The sequence below is a fragment of the Bombina bombina genome, chromosome 3 (assembly GCF_027579735.1).
Source record: "Bombina bombina isolate aBomBom1 chromosome 3, aBomBom1.pri, whole genome shotgun sequence".
In the NCBI taxonomy this organism is placed as follows: domain Eukaryota; kingdom Metazoa; phylum Chordata; class Amphibia; order Anura; family Bombinatoridae; genus Bombina; species Bombina bombina.
Genome location: NC_069501.1, coordinates 328,788,644 through 328,807,838, shown reverse-complemented (window position 1 = coordinate 328,807,838; position 19,195 = coordinate 328,788,644).

Sequence of the window (19,195 nt, the reverse complement as noted above, 5' to 3'; positions counted from 1 at the left end):
ACTAGTGAAGCTTTTTAATGAATATTATACTTTAGAGACTCCCATATCATCTTATTTCTCGATGGCTAATGTCACACTGATATTAAAAAAGGGTAAGGATCCAGAGGACCCAGGATCATATAGGCCCATATCCGTTTTAAACTGTGATTACAAGATCTTAGCTTCAATTTTAGCTAATCGATTGTCTCTTGTCCTACAGAAACTTATACATGTAGATCAGACTGGCTTTATGGTCAAAAGGAACGCCTCTAAAAACACTCGTAAGCTAATCACACTGATAGACTACGCATGGAACATAGAGCAAAAACCCACCACAGATATTAGAAAAGACAGGGCAGTTCTTACCCTGGACGCTGTCAAAGCATTCGATTCGATTGTATGGGATCACCTTTTTACTTCACTTAGACAATTCGGGATACAGGGAAACTTCCTGCAATTTATTTATAGAGTCTATGCGAAGCCAATTTCATATATTCTGGTAAACGGAATGATCTCGCCTAAAATAATCTTACAGCGAGGCACTAGGCAGGGGTGCCCACTGTCTCCCCTGCTATTCAATGTAGCCTTGGAACCTTTGGCGATAAGATTAAGAAACAGTCTTGCAGGGATTGCAATGGGTTCCCTACGTCTAGTCGCTTTATTATACGCTGATGATATCCTAGTCTTTCTAGAAAATACACAACAATCCATTCCAATTTTGAGACAGATATTAGAGGAGTTCAGCTCATTTTCAGGATATAAAGTAAACACAGAAAAAAGTGAATTAATGTATATTGGGAATATAGCCACTAGTTATCCGGGTAATCCATTCAAAGTGGTAGATTCTATCAAGTATCTGGGTCTTATATTACATAAAAACCCAAAATTCTGGTACACGGATAACTATCTCTCACTATTTCAAAAAATTAAACAAGACCTGAAACTTTGGACTTCTTTCCCGATTTCTCTCACTGCGAGAGTAAATCTAATTAAAACCATCATATTTCCACGTCTTCTATACCCGATACAAAACTTGCCCTTGTTCATAACAAACAGAGACCGGAGAGATCTATACACTGCTGTTTCCAAATTTATCTGGCAAAATAAAAAAACTTGCATTGCTCTAACCAGATTAATGCAGAAATCATGGGCCGGTGGTCTATCATTGCCAGATATTAACCTCTATAATATTGCAGCGATGGTAAAAATTGCTATTGACTGGCTGGCAAATACAAATATATTTGCTTCACTAGTACAGGAATCCTTTTTGATCTACCCTTTTGCATTACCAGCAATTTTGCATTGTAAACTAGGTCAGCTGCCTTCCAACGTCTCTTCATTAATTACAATTAAGAATATAGTTCTGGCATGGCACAAGCTCTGCAAGTTATTGGAAATAGATTTTTTAATCTCAGAATTTCTCCCAATTAGGGGTAATCCACTTTTCCCCCCCCCCGGTTTACGTCAGAAAACTTTCAAGAATTGGGCCGAAAAGGGGTTAAATAGAATTTCCCAACTAATTGGCGCAGATGACGAGGTATTAGAAGGTGAAACTCTGTTCTCCCTTTATCAACTTTCAAGAGTGGATCTATATGCGTTCTTTCAGGTACGCCACTTCATTGTATCACAGCCGTGGAAGTTTCCCTTGTCAGTTGCATGGTCCGATATCAGAGGTTTAATACAGAAAGTTGTGGCCGGTGTCACTTCGATCTCATTAATTTATGACATTATGCTCTCCAAACAAACGCAAGGTTTTCTCAGCAAGATCAGCGATTACTGGAGTAGGTCAATCGGAGATATAGAGCCCGAGAGAATTATTCAAAGTTTTAAATCTTTAGAAAACTGTAAAGTCCCCTCAACATGGAAAGAATCGCATATGAAATTAATAAACAATTTTTACCTTTATCCAGCTAAACTAGCACGATTCTATCCATCTAGATCAGCCCATTGTCCTAGGTGTATGTATAAGGAAGCGGACCTATTACATATGTTCTGGACTTGTCCGAAGATAAATCAGCTCTGGCTGAAATTTATATATTGGTTTAATAATTTACATGGGGTCACTGTCTCTCTTACGTTCCGGGACATTATCCTGCTAGTTGAATCAACGAATAGTTCAGACAGACATTGGTCTTGTTCTCTAAATACTTCAATATTAGCTATAAGACAGAGCATTCTTAAAAAATGGAAAGTAAAAAAAGGACCGGTTTTATCCGAGATTTTTTATGCTATCCAAGACCAAATTATTTTTGAATCATATCATTTACAGGAGGCCTCTGAAGCTAGAATTAAAAAGTTTCTTCTAGGGTGGTTTCCTATCATTAACTCCTATCCTAGGCCTATACAAAAACAGATTTTAACGCCCTTTACATCTTCAGTAAGCTTCGCGGAAATGGTCCTACTAAAGCTCTTTCCACATACGTGGATATCCAATAGTTCAGTAATTTAATATTAAGTTTGGTTTAGAGAAAGGGTCCGAAGCGAGAGGTTCCCCCCCTTTTTTTTTTTTTTTTTTTCTCTCTTTTTCTTTCTTTTCTCTCTCTCTTTTTTTTTTTTATTTTATGGTAAATAGGGGAAAAAAAAAAAACCCAGCTCAGTGTACAAATATTGTCCTCATTGAGATGAATAATCAAATGTGACAAAGTATATATGTTTTCGTTTTTGTAATATTCTGTGTTTCAATATGCTTTACCTTGCCCTGCGTGGCACAGGAGATTTGATTTATTGGATTGTACACTGTTCCGGTTTCAAAATAAATATATTAAAAAAAAAAAAAAACTTGTGACACTATGGACTACACCAATAGTTTTTGTAGTACAGTCACAGGTGAAACTTTCAAAATTGATTTTTATGCTACCTGCCTGACCTCCTATATTGTATATTTACTTGATTGCCAACTTTGTGGGGCCCAGTACGTAGGTCAATCAACCAGAAGTCTCAGGGACCGTACTAGGAAACACCTTAGGGATGTAAAGAATTTTAATAAAGATTCCGCAGTGGCCAAACATTTTAATCTTTTCCACCTCACTAATGTACCCAAATTTAAAACTAAGGTTATAGACATAGCTAGAGTACCCACACGTGGGGGTAACTTATCTAAAATATTGGATAAAAAGGAATTATTTTGGATCTATAAGTTAAGATCTAAATCACCACTAGGTATGAACTTAGAGTGGGATATGAGATATTTCGTGGATTAGACAGATATGAGAGTGTATATCTATCATTGTATATTGATGTCCATACATATATTTTCATATTAGTATGCCCACATATACTTATGTTTTTCTCAAAAAAATCTTGGACTTACAACTCTTTGTATACACCAATATCTGTCTAGGCATTAGGATATGCATATGGGTCTCACCTATGGTTGTTAATGTGAATATAGACACTACCTCTACTTTTGAATTTATGCAATAATAAAAAAATTTAATATAAATTTATTTTAAGTGTAGAGTCTATATAGGATATATGTAAGCCCTGGGTGTACCCTATTTCATTTTGTTTTGTTTTGTTTTGTTCTGTTTTCTTTAACAATTAGTATATATGGCAAATACTATTATTACAAAACAAACACAAAAAATTTGTTAATAATTCCTTACACAATTACATGTAGGCAGATACATATTAATTGTTTTTCAACATATAATTATTATGAGTTTTTCATATATTTTTCATATATTGTTTGCTATGCAACTTTGATATGGTTCAGTTTTGTGCAAATACTTTATTTCTCTCTTTTACTTATTTTTTTCATTTGCTTTTTGTATATTGTTTCTATTATGAACTGTTTCTGAATCATTTGAGTATTTAAACATTTGATGCAATTCTTATGAGCCAAATATTGCTTTTTCTTTCACAAGTAAAATGTATTTGTTTTTAATATACAAACTATAGCATATATGAAGGGCAGACAACTTTAACAAATTTTGTTAAATTATTTAAGTGACACCTGTTAGATTATGTCACCTGATGAACCTGTTTCCTATTGGTGCCTGTCCCTTTAAATGCTCTGGTCTTTCTTACTTGCACTTAGCATCTATGAGTAAGCGATCTTATGCGCGAAACATGTTAGATGGCTAACACCCCTCTTTGTATTGCTGTGTTCTTTGTCATTTTAATGGAATAAACCACAAATCGTTTTCTTACCTGTTGCTCAGTAGCCTACCATTTTTTCGTCTTTGCTGAGTTTACTGCGGATGTCCCCCGCATTTGGTTGGCTCCACACACCCCTACACCGGTCTTGGTTTGGTCCGTTTACCCCGGTCCTTTACGGAAGTATACTGCAGCAGCACCGCCTCCTCTTCCTTTTGTGGTTGTATTTATTGTTTTTCTTCATTGCAAGTGGTTCTCATTTGATGTGCAAGACATTTTGTATTGGGGCACTAAACACAAATAGATTACAAGTGGCGCACTAAAAAAAAAAAATTCAACTTGTGTGTTAACTGTAGTAAAAAATGAGAGTGGCCATATTTGCACACATATTACAAGTTTAAAGTAAAAAGGTAGTGCACATGAGAAAGGACCTCAGATATCACAACCGTGCTAACTTCTTTTTCCCATAGACTTCTATGGGGCACACTACAAAAAAACCTATTAGTTATCACTTGCACACAAATCCAACACTGCACTAGATCAACTGCACTAATCCTGAAGGTACAGCAAATCCTATGTTCTTCACTTAGAAGAAAATGCTCTGTTTATTTAAAAAAAAAAAAATATATATATATATATAGGTTTGCCAGGTGCCCGGTATCTGACCGGACAGTCCGGTTTTTCAACTAGCTGTCCGGTATAAATTGTAGAAAAAAAACGGACACTGCTTTGAAATAGCTCCTGCATTATTTTATGTTCCTGTTATGCAGGGCACTTGGGGAAAATAATCTTCATGCTTAAATTTCTAACACTCCCCATGCTGGGTTAAAAAGCAGAGTGTGCCCCCTCCCCTGTTAGTGTCATCTTACATTTGACAGGTTCCCGGTTGCTGCTGGGGGCGAGGGTCTACAAAGAGAAGAACGTAGTGAACTGTTTTTACTTTCTCCCGGACAGAAAGGAACTGCCCTCTTCCCTACCGGTCCTGCTGAGATGTAAGCTGTAATATAGTTTGCAGTGTCACATTTCTATAGCTTAGTAAAACAAACTGTTTAACCCCTTGTCTGCTAGATTGCTGTGTAAAGGAGATGTGCAGCCTTCTCTGGCAGTTCAAGGGCTTAAAAAGTGTGTTAGTATAAAATGTACAGTAAAAAAATGTAATTTCCTGATCACCCTTAAAACATTAGATACAATTTTTTATTGCTTGCTTTTTAATAGTTTTCTCTAACATTCACTTTACTTATTTCTGGCATAAAAGAATGTTTTATATATATATATATATATATACACATGTACAGTATATATATATATATATATATATATATATATATACACATACATATGTGTATATATATATATATATATATATATACACAAACACATACATGCACACACACATATATGTGTGTGTATGTATGTATATATATATATATATATATATATATATATATATATATAAAGTGTGTGATTCATCTTCCACCTTCACCCACCTATGTATTATTTTACATATTCCTGTACATATGTATATATGCATATAAACACAAAATACATTTTTGTTTAGCTACTGACATTTTTCCCAAGTTCCAAATAAATTGTCATTTAGAGCATTTATTTCTAGAAAATGACAGCTGGTCAAAATAACAAAAAGATGCAGTGTTTTTAGCCATTGAAAAATGCAAAGAAAACAAGTTCATATTAATTTTTAAACAACACAATACTAATGTTTTAACTTAGTTCAGAAATCAATATTTGGTTGATTTACCTAGATTTTCAATCATAGCTTTCATGTGTCTTGGCATGCTCCTTATGTGATTCCTGGTGCAAACATTTAACCATCCATCTCCCTCTTGATCACATTCCAGATGTTTTCAATGGATTTCAGGTCTGGAGATTGGGATGGCCATAAAAAGTGTCTTGATCTGGTGGTCCTCTATCCACACCTTGATTGACCTGGCTGTGTGGCATGGGGAATTGTCCTTCTGAAAAAAAAAATCCTTAGAGCAGAATGAAGAAAGTTTTCTTCCCAGATAACCTTGCAAGTGGCTTGATTCACGTGTCCTTTACAAAGATAAATCTGCCCAATTCCAGCCTTGCTGAAGCACCACCAGATCATCACCCATCCTCTATCGAATTTTACAATGGGTGTGACAAACTGTGGCTTGTAGGCCTCTCCAGGTCTCCATCTAACCATTAGATGACCAGGTGTTGGGCAAAGCTGAAAATTTGACTCATCAGAACATGATGACACTGTCATAAGTACATCTGAGCTTGGGTGGGGTGCTTTAACCAATGGAAGAAGGTCAGTCTTGTATATATAAAGCCAGGTAGTCTCATTATATTATAAAGAGAAAAAGGAGGAATGATTCAGCCCATAAAGGCAACATATTGTAGTGTTAGGACCAGTCAACATTGAGACACCTTGTAAGTTGATGACTAGCTAAGCAGAATATGGCCATATTGTGTGACTAGGATCCCAATTTTAATATAGAAGCATAGGTGTTTTTTTGCAGACAATTTTTTGCAGCATTTAAAAATGTATTGTTTATTTGCAAGTGGCTGTGCGCCAATACCCCTTGTTTTATATATATATATATATATATATATATATATATATATATATATATATATATATATATATATATATATATATATATATATATATATATATACACACAGTATATGGATATATATATATATATATATATATATACAGTGAATATATATACAGTATATATATATATATATATATATATATACATACATATATATATATATATATATATATATATATATATATATATATATATACTTTTGAGCCCTTCTCAGTAAAATACTATTAAACATGCAATATCATTTTTATAAATTTTTTAATGAGTATATATGATCATATAGATATATGCACATACATATACACACACATTTGAGCCTTTCCCAGTCAAACACCTTGTCACATTCCATATCCCTTTTAAAAAACTTTTTAGTAATATTTAAATTATATATTTTTTTAAATAAAAAGTGTATATATGAATGCAATAGTGAATTTAATATGTTTTTGATGTGCGCTGTGTAATTTTTTTTTAACCCTTACACTTTACTTTAAGCCGCACAAAATATTCTAGCGCAGTTTCAGATTTCACTAAATGCAATCTATAACTTTCAACTTGTAATACCAGCACTATTTAGCACGGTCACACCCACCATTGAAAGTATAGGTTACGCTAAAGAGATCAGTATTGTGCCACTTGTAATCTGGGCTCATATATGTTAATTGTAGGAATGGCCACTGGCAGTAGGCTGGAAAAGATTGGTGAAGAAAGGCTCAATACATTTTAAACATGATCTCGCCTTTTGGCAGCCTTACAGCTATTCATAAATCTAACTCAATATTTAAAGGGACAGTATACTGTAAAATTATTTTCCCTTAATGTGTTTCCAATTTTTTTTTACCATCAGCATAGTATAAAATGATAAGCCTTTGCTTTTTAAGGTTTATTTCTGTATATGAAACAGCTGATTTTGTGTTAATAAAATGGGTTGAGCTTGTATGTATAATCAGATCTCATGCCTCTTTATCTTATATCTGCACATAAAGCAAAGAACACTACTTGGAGAGAACCATGTAAAAATAACATTTTACTACCTTTTCTTTCTATACCCCACTGGGAGTGTAATTGTTTATGCTTGTTGTGTTTACACAGCTTATCTATAGCTTGGACCTAAGACCAGAAACTTTCAGAATAGGTGGGGATACCACAGGCTAAATCAACTATTTCAAATGCCAATATAAGGCTAAAGGAGCTACTTGTAAACAATTGAAAACACTTCAGTCGGTAAAGTGATCATTGGGAACAAATTAAAGGGGATACAAATTTTGAATAAACTGCCCCTTTAATGTGTATTAATATTTTTTATGTTGGAAGAATTTCACACAAATTACATGCAATGTAGTATTTTTTTAAATGCCAGCTTTTATTTGTTTAGAAGATTCCACTCTAATAAAAAAAATATAAAAAATATTAAATGAACAAGAATTGTATCAGATCCCAGTGACATTTATTATGCCACTACTACCAACAATGCAGGCTCTTTCTGTTTAAATTAAATTTCACATTGGTAGGCTTCCTGCGGTGCTTAGGGAGCTGTCAACTCTTTAACAGTTTGACTGCAGACTGATTATTCATCCAGTTCTTTCAGACACCAATCAGACAGTAACCTGAAACTTTAGTCTTGTGTGGAAATACAAAGAAACAGCAGCTAACAATATTACATGTGTACCCTGTGGTGCATCAAAGTATATACAGACTTTACTCACTTCCTCATCTTTTTTCCAGTATGCAGTTCACTTAAGCTAAGTTTTCCCAAGTGAATTATCCTTGATAATATTTTCTGCAGTATATACTGTAAATGTTGAATATGTAATTCTAACAAAAATCCCAAACTAACTATACAACTTACTTCATAGTAACAGAGCTCTCAGGTCACACTATAAATCATGTGAAATATATTGTGAGGTCTTTTACCCAGATCACACTATAGATCAGCAAAATAACACTCTAAAATGAGAAATGAGATCATATAACTCCCTTCCTGTGTAATAATAATATTTTTCTTATCCAGCACCCAGTCTGGCTCTGGCACATTAAAATAGTAAAAACTAGATTTAATTATCTGCATTCAGTTCCTATATGCAATATTTCTACATTGCATATGTTATATAATTTTAACATTTTAAAATGCAAAAGTATTGTTATTTATCTAAAGTATAATAAGCCAATATTTTTTTTTTATTTAAAATTATATTTCAGTAACATTATATTTCAATTTTTAAAATGATATTTTGTAGCTTTTTTTAAAAAAGATTTATTAAGTATTAAGAGAAAGTATTAATACGTTTTTAAAACATAAGATCAACACAAGGTGTATCAACTAATAAAATAAATTATCCACATATTCTTAGATCAGCTGATTTAAAAAAATATAAAAACAAATACTTACAAGATTGTTATATAAAAATAATATTCCACTAAGACTAAAATATACATGAAAGGATAGAAGAAGCAATGAGTATAATATATATTTTTATCTTTGAGCCCAACCTGAAGAAAAGCTATGTATAAGTTGTTGTTATTATTATCTTGTTGACATCACCAGGTATAAAAATATATGCACACTAATAAATATTTTTCAATGTTAGCAGGTCACTTAGTCACATAGAGCTTAATTCTAAAACTTAGCTGGGTCAAATGTGTTTTTTTATGTTAAAACTCGCAGGGACTGCCCTCAGGGAATTCTATAATAAAGGGGCTGTCCCTGCGAGTTGCGAGATGTCTCCCATAGAAAGTAATGCAGCTCACTGGAAAGGGAAACTTTGCTAGGGAAAGTAAACTTCCCAGGCAGCAGGGGCTCAATGTAAACATTAAATTCTGCAGCTAATGCTGATCAGATTACTCTGCTTTTAATGTATAGTACCTTACAACTGCCTCTATTTTCATGTACACGAGTTTTGCTAATAAGTGTATTGTGTATTTTGACACTCCCCTTTTAGCAAGAATAAAACAGTGAGAACTGCAGGTGGAAAATATTTACAGCATAGCACATGTATTCAAGGATGCTCTATTACTGGAAGCTGAGGGGGCCAGGGGAACTGGATGGAGGGGGAAAGTTGGCTGGGTCGGGGGGGAAGGGGCTGGACTGGTCTTCAAAAATTTCCAGGGCCAGTCCGATTTCCCAGCCCTGCCTGTGGTAATGTATCCATTGCCTTCACATACTGTTCTCAAGGTAAAAACTGCCTTTAAAGATTCAGGACGAGGGTTTTCATAATACTAGAAATATTTTTTTATAGAATCTCACAAGCAAAGAGAGCGTTATAGAATTGAGCCCCTAGAAAGGATCTGGAAAACATAGATTGTCATTATTAAGCTCTAGAAAAGCTATTGTAAATCAGTTCTTTTTGCAATGGCAATAATATAATTTATCTGATGATTAATGATTAAAAAATAAACATACATTAAACAGACTAAACAAAACAAATTATTAGATAATGAGTTCCAATTTAATGTATGGAGTTAAATTGCATTGGGTGTTGACTGTCCCTTTAACACATTGGGTGAACCAATGACAAAAGGCATATGTATGCAGCCACCCATCAAGACTAGCTACTCCTGAGCCTACCTACCTAGGCATACTTTTCAACAAAGCAAATTAGACAATATTAGTACAATGAAAAGTTGTATAAAATTGTATGGTCTATCTGAATCATGAAACAAAAATTTTTGGTTTCATGTCAATTAAATTGCAATAGATTTCCGTAATAGCCAGTTGTGAAATATAATTCACAATTAAAGGGACAGTCTACACTAGAATTTTTATTGCTTTAAATGCATAACCAAGATTTATCAAAGCATCAACAGAAAATACGCTTGAATTCCGCATCGTATTTGTCGCGAGATTGATCCGCCGTAGTTATCAAAGCATCAAAATCGGCAAATGTTGAAATTTGTGACGTAAAATACGATCCCATAATCTCAATCTGATGCAGATCGATGCTTGCTTCATTACAGATGTTTCGAATTCAGATTCGACTCTATTTGACCCTTTTTCCAATTTATCAAACATTTAACAGGTACGGTTGCGTCAATTCTATTCCAACGCAGCATACCTAGTTTTCAATTCGCCCCCCTTGAGGTCGCGGATGCCATAGAAGTCAATGGGAGTCTGAAAACACAGAAAGCTTATGTTCGATGCTGCAAGAGAATGATGTAAATTACATAATAAATTAAATTAGAAACTCTATTAAATTTGGGTACCCTTTCCAAATCAAACATTATTATTGCTCCATATTTGGTGCACTAGTTTATAGGGATAAAAATGAAAAATACATTACTTCTTATGGATTATGTTACTACTTTGTCTCTCATTACAAAGCAAGGGGACAATATTATTTCTACAAATGTGTTGAAAAGTTTTGCCCCAAACTTGTCGCACTAATAGATATAAAGATACAAATGAAATACACAACATAATATAGCTAACTACCTTTTTATTTTTGTGAACAATCTAAGTGCACCATGTTTAAGCCATGTAACAAAACTTCGCACCAATTTTGAATCAACACTTTTCGCACCAATTATGATGCAAACTCCCAAACAACCCACACACTAGTGAATTTTTCAACCACTTTTGATTGGAATATGCATAATCACATGATTTATAACATCAGCCAATCTGATTCAAATATACATTTTATGTATCACTAACAAATCAAATTGCTTGATACTTGTGTCATTGATCACTCATCAGAACTTGTAAGTGTAATTTGTTACATTGTGTATTATACTTTGAAAGTATGTATAAGTGAAATTAGAATTAAAGATAAGCATTGATGCTGACATTAGGACACACAGTGTAATATTTTAGACAAGGATTTTAAAATTTGAATTTATGTTTGATTCAATATAATCTTAAGATGATAGCTCAAAGGGATAGCCCGCCTAACATTAAACTGTCATGATTCAGATACAGCAGAAATTAAAAACACCTCTTTACTGTTGTGCTATTTTCAGTGTATTTATTCCTTCTCTTGAATTTCTTTTTCAGTAAGAAATAACATCTTATATTCCAGCCCATTTTATAACACCGGTGAAGGGGTGTTTTTTAAAACTAGATTGCAATCAGGAGGGGTTACACAGGTACAGAGAGAAAACTGGCCCAGCTCTTAAAATATCCATTGACTGCAAATAAATACATATGCTACCTTGGTTACATGTTATATTTGCAATTATTCCTGCTCAGAATAATAAAACATTTACACTATATACATATAGTGGTATAAATAAACACAGAGATATGAAAGACAACATTGTTTAGAACAAAAAAGGAATTTAGGGACATGTAAATATGTTCGCAAAAGATTTCTGACATAACACACACACACACACACATATATATATATATATATATATATATATATATATAAAGAGTGGTCATAGGCGCAAAACAGAGTTTGTCACTGAGGATTAGTCAATACATACACATAAAATGCAGTTTAATACAATCTTAAAATGTGTATATACACATATATTAAGAGAAATATATATGTTTTAAAAAACAGTCAAAGTGAAAATAGTATCACACTGGATATACAGTATATTCAGTACTAATTGTCACCCTTTGCCCCAACAATTGGTAGCAATATCTGAAAAATAATGATACACTTAAAAATGTTGCTAAGGTCGTGTATGCTCCCAAATACATAAAATTAAAAGAAGAAAGTTTCAAAATAAATGTATTCAGGAAAAGTCTAAAGAGATTCCACGTGAAGTGATTTTCTTAGAAAGCAAACTCCAGGTGAGTTGGTGTGCCCAAAAGACCAATACTGATAGATGAACTTCCTACTTACAAAAAATTACCTCAATCAGAATGAGGTAAGTGCCGCACAGATTGTCAAGTAGTTGGCTCTCTAGTCATTGGCTCTATAGTAGAAATTGATGCACTTCCTTCAATGCCCCAATCTCCTCTTTATTCACTCTCTCAAAGATGCGGTAGCCCCGTGTCACGGTTCCCACCGTTCCATGAAGACAGCCAGGCATGGTCGCCCCTTTGGGGGCAAGCAAGGGACTTGAACCTGGGTCCTCTCTTATCCTAGGCTTGTTCTCTTGCCTCTAAGCCGCTGCTGCTTCTCTCTATTTGTGTGTGTAGGGTTATATAGCCAGATAATGAGCTGCTAATTGGTATGAAGTCCCAGGTAAGCCTGACTGACAGGTTGAAAATGAGCACAGGTGATCCAGGCAAAGCAATATCCAGAGTCCAGCCCCAGTGCTGCAGGCAGGATAAGGAAAGGTAATTAAAGGCCTTTAATTACCTTTCCTTATCCTGCCTGCAGCACTGGGGCTGGACTCTGGATATTGCTTTGCCTGGATCACCTGTGCTCATTTTCAACCTGTCAGTCAGGCTTACCTGGGACTTCATACCAATTAGCAGCTCATTATCTGGCTATATAACCCTGCCTTTTCCTGTGCTCAGTGTCAGTTCTTTGTTTCATGTTTCCTGTTTCTTGTTTAGGTGTCTTTGTTCCTGAATCCCCAAGACTGACCCTGGCTTGTGACCCCAGCTCTGTTAATCGTTTACCTGCACCTCTGGCTTCCCTTGATCTCTGCAATACCTTGACTACTCTTTTGGATTTACCCTTGTTTGTACAACATACTTGGTTCCTTGGTTTTTGAACACAGCCCCCATGCATTTTTTCACAGCCCAGGTGGTTTTCGTACCTGATCACTTTGGGCTGTGATACCTGTAAGGGTGAGCATATATCTCTGCTACAGACTCCAATCCAGGTAAGACCTTTAGACCCCGTCAAGTTCCAATGTAGAGAGAGAAATAAACACAAAGATATATTTATATTTATATTATCTTACATTCTCCTATTTCATAAGTATATTTATTTATATCTAACCATCTATGTATATTATTTATTGATTATACAACTATACATCTATATACTATTACATAGTAATATCTCATATACTTGATATCTTAGACCTTAAAGATGAGTGAATATAAGTATGGAGATTATTTTAATCCAGATACTAAACAGAGAAAATTATCAGTCTATGAAGCAGCAATTACTACACTAGATGAGTTGAATCTTGACAACCCAAAAGACTTATTTGAAAAATGGAGAAACTAAGTCATAAACAACTTTTGAGCTGGCACAATAGCAACAATTTAGAAAGATATCTGAAGTATAAATTAATCCCTAAAAGGCTTCAGACTAGAAAAAGTACCCATAATGGATAATACTGAGGTGGAACTCTTAACAGGGTGGGACACAGCCCTAGAAGAGTTCAGTTAAATTTATAAACATTCTAATAAAGTATAGAAACAAAAAGGTGAAATCTCTGGGGAAGGAAATTAAAAGCATAAGAGATCATCTTAATAATTTCCGGGGGGACGTTTACTATCAAGAGCTAGATAAGAAAAATAAAACAAAACTAACCAGGTACGATGGAATAGTTGAAAAGAAGAAACTTAACAAATTTCTAAGAAACTACCAAGCCAGTAAAGAGGAGGCGAATCAAATGGAAGAGGAACCCTTTCTCTTACTGACTCCAGATACACAAGGGTTACACCAAGAGAATACAGATTGGCTATACATTAACTCCCCTGATTTTTCTACACATGTACCACATGGGAGTGGGACCAGGGAAAATGAATCCAATGCTGACTATAGAAAATCTTATAAGAAACCAGGGAAACACCATTTCAATAGAGAAAAAAGAGATTCCTATCATTACACTAGGAATAGAGTCTCTAACCACAGGCAGGGGTACATATAAAAAGTTTAATGGAAATAAGAACACTAACACTACGTATTGAGATGGGAATGAAAATGTGTCTAATAATACCTATATAAATAGAGTTAAAGGGACACTGAACGCACATTTTTTTCTTTTGTGATTCAGATAGAACATGAAATTTTAAGAAACTTTCTAATTTACTCCTATTATCAATTTTCTTTGTTCTCTTGATATCTTTATTTGATTCAGAACTATGGACAGCACTTTTTTATTGGTGGATGAATTTATCCACCAATCAGTAAGGACAACCCAGGTTGTTCACCAAAAATGGGCAGGCATCTAAACTTACATTCTTGTATTTCAATAATAATAAAGATAGCAAGAGAACAAAGAAAATTTGAGCAGTAGAGTATTGGTTAGATTTACCAAAAATACTCAGAAATTCCTCTTAAGAGCAGTTACTGTTGTTCTTGAAAAAATTATTTTTTATTTGAATTTTATTTTTATCTCCAACTCCATGGAACAGCAATGGGGACTCGCTTTGCTCTGAGTTTTGCTAATTTATACATGGGGCTATGGTATGAAAAGACAATCTGGAACAATAACCCCTTTCTACCATACATTAAAAAGTGGGCTAGGTATATAGATGACATCATTATGATTTGGGAGGGACCTGAGGAAAGTCTAGATACATTTATTCACAGTTTAAATTCAAATGAGTTTAATTTATCCTTTACTGAGAAAAGAAATAAGGAACACATAGAATTTTTGGACATAAGCCTCTTTCATGAAAATAATGAGATTCAAATCAAGTTGTATAAAAAAGAAACCAATAGCAATGGATATTTGTATGCAACCAGCAATTACAATCAAAGCTGGATCTGGAACATCCCATACTGGCAATTACAAAGAATAAAAATGAATTGCTCTAAATTAAAGGACTTTGAGGAAGAATCAGCTATACTGAAAGAAAAGTTCCTGGAAAGGGGATATCAAGAATGATTTGGAGAGAGATTATAATAAAGCAAAGAATCTCAATAGACAATCATTACTGGACACCAAAAATAAGAAAATACACAAGCAAAAAGATAATCCTTTGAGTTTTATTACTACTTTCAACTAAGAAGCCAATGAAATTAAACCTATTATGAAAAAACACTGGCATTTGTTATTACAAGACGAATTATTGAAGAAATTCATGAGTGCTCATGTGGACTACAGTATGCAGGGTGTACTACTAGAATTTTTTTAAAAACACATGGCGAAACACCTTACAAACATTAAAGCAGGCCTCAAAACACATAATGTATCGGAACATTTTAGAGTTTTTCACAATATGGATCCATCTAGCCTAAAAGCCTCCATTTTAGAGTACATTCCAATAAAAGACAGAAGAGGGAATAGGGAACTATTTTTGAGAAGGAGACAGACATACTGGATCCATACCCTCCATACCCAGGTCCCCTATGGTTTAAACAAGGATATAGACCTGGCAGCTTTCCTAATAGAATGACATTACTATAGTTTGTGGTATCCACCCTATATGGAATCATCATTATTTGTAATTTGGAAATTAGCTTAAACATTATCTTTGGGGAGTTTTTACATCCCTCAGTAACAGTTAATAGAAATAATTTAAATTGGTAGTTCAGGATAAATGTAGAATACATTTTAAAATTAAAGTTTCCCTCAGCTTTCTAGCGCTTCTAGATCTTCCCGCTCTCACTAGACCTATAAATGGGTGGTCTGGATTCTCAAGAGAATTTTTAGAAAAGTTATTCAACATTATATTTTTACTATTTATTTTACTAAACATTATCAAATAATTATTTATTCTTAGATGTTACATATTAAATTTTATCCTGTAATTAAATGGTAAATAATTCAGAAATTCCTCTATAATATAGGTTTTAAACAAAGGATGTCCATATTAATTTGTTTATGTACTTATTTATTAATTTCCTGACAAAGTGAATAATAAGGAGAGATTATTTACTTGTTACTTGTTTATTTATCTGTTTTAGTCCTTCACCTTGATTGTGGTTTTAATTTAGCTCTTTGTATTAAGTTTTAAACGTTCTAAAAAGGAATTTCAGTTCCCCTTAAGAAATGTATTTTATTATTCACATAGAATAATGGAAGCAACTATATGGTTTTTATATTATCCTATATATCCTATATATGAACTGATGTATACAAATAGGTCTTCCTCATTTGCTGTCATATGAATGGTTGTTATAACACATGCTACTGATACCTCATATGTGAATTGAGATCACAGAATGTAAGCAAATTTTACCTATGTACTTTTAATCAATAAAACATTGTGTGCTTTGTGAAAACAATATTGCACTATCTTTGTGTTTATTTCTCTCTCTACATTGGAACTTGACGGGGCTACCGCATCTTTGAGAGAGTGAATAAAGAGGAGATCTTTTTCCAAGCAGCATTGAAGGAAACGGATCAATTTCTACTATAGAGCCAACGACTAGAGAGCCAACTACTTGACAATCTGTGCGGCACTTACCTCATTCTGATTGAGGTAATTTTTTGTAAGTAGGAAGTTCATCTATCTGTGTTGGTCTTTTGGGCACACCAACTCATCTGGAGTTTGCTTTCTAAGAAAATCCCTTCACGTGGAATCTCTTTAGACTTTTCCTGAATACATTTATTTTGGAACTTTTTTCTTTCAATTTTATGTATTTGTCAGCATACACACCCTTAGCAACATTTTTAAGTGTATCATTATTTTACAGGTATTGCTGGCAATTGTGGGGGCAAAGGGTGACAATTAGTATTGAATATATATCCAGGGTGATACTATTTTCACTTTGACTGTTTTTTAAAACATATATATTTCTCTTAATATTTGTGTATATACACATTTTAAGATTGTATTATACTGCATTTTATGTGTATGTATTGACTAATCCTCAGTGACAAACTCTGTTGTGTGCTTATGACCACTCTTTTTATTTTTTTCTTTATTCTGTTGATACTATATTTTTAGTGGCGGGGTCCACAGAGTATTTTGTCAGGTCCTTAAGGCAGCACTACAGGTTTTTCTGGGACTGATTAGTAACTCATATAGGTCCCTCTACAAACCACAAAGCGCTGTTATTTATGTTTATTTTTATTTATATATATATGTATATATATATATATATATATATATATATACAAGTATGTGCAAAGATATATGTATAAATTCTAGCATTAATAATCATTTATAAAAAAAAAATATGAGATAAAGCATATCATGACTTCTAGAAATACAAATAGATATTAATTTATGTAAAAGTATCATAAAACAGATTTATTTTTTTTGTATAACAAATAAATATAAAAATAACTTTCTATGAGATATTGTTTGTTGAGGTATAAATTAGGGATGGGCGAATGTGTAAATTTTCGAATTATAAATCCAAATGTTGATAAGAACGAATATTCTTAAAAATTCTATAATCAAATGTTATTTACAGTTTTCGAATGTCACTTTTGAATTTGAATGTTTATAATTATATCGAATGTCCACATTCGAAATTTCGAATTTAACATTCTATTTAACAAATACTATTCAGAAGTGCAATAGTTCATGTGGTAGGGCGGGAATCTAGTAAATTGATGCATAATAGATACAAATATATCATTTCGAATGTTTCTATATAGAATATTGCATAATTCAAATATTACATTTAAAGAAAGCATTCGAAATACTATTACAAACATATAAATTCGATTTTTTCGAATTCGAATATTGCATAATTCGAATATTACATTTAAAGAAAAAGCATTAGAAATACTATTACAATCTAAATTCGAATTTTTCAAAAAGAATATTTTCAAATGTAATCATAAAATTCGAAACCGAATGTTATATATACATTCGAAATTCGATTCGAACGAACGAATGTGTTAAAATTTGTGCCGTTTTTCTAATGTTGCGAAACATTCGTCCATCCCTAGTATAAATGTAGCTATTTCTTAGACATTAACAGTTGAAAAATAAAAGATTAGCTTTAGAGAAATGTGCTTGTTCATGGACAGTAATGAAATGGTATAAATAAAGTTGGGAAAAACCTGAATAACCGTGACATCGATGACTGTTAGTTAACAACAGTCCGATGCTCTTCACACCGTACTTGACGCGCCTGTTTTTGTCGGGTTTTATTTTATAAATAAGGGTATCATATTCAGATCTGTGTCAGTGATGTCTGGCGAGCGTATTGACGCCGGCGAATGCACTAAGATTGAAGCTTTCATAATTAGACCCCAAGAGAACAAAGCAAAATTGGTGATAAAAGTAAATTGGAAAGTTGTCTAAAATGACATGCCCTATCTGAATCATGAAAGTTTATTTTGGACTAGACTGTCCCTTTAGGACATTCTCCCTTAAGCCTGATATTATGTAATGAGGCATACCATGCTCTTAAATATATGGTTTTAGTCTATATAATCATCTGTTGCTCCTTATAATGATCTTATAATTGCAAAATACTCTATAAGTTAGAATCTGACCTCTGTTAATTCCACACACACAAAAAAAATAATGGCATGCCTATATACAATAGTCTTCTCACCTCTGAACCTGTAAGGTCATTATCACATACCAGCCCCCTGTCACAGCTCTAAATACTTTTTTACACTTTAATCGTTTTTACATCTGCTTTGACACAGTCATAAGACTTTAGCTGACATTACTTAAGTAATGAAGAGTCAGAGGGCGTTAGATTCAAATTGGCTGAGACAACACAAAAAGAAAACAAAATGAAAAACACAACTTCCTAAAAAGGGGATGGTGACTCATGGGAAAAAAAAGCAGATGA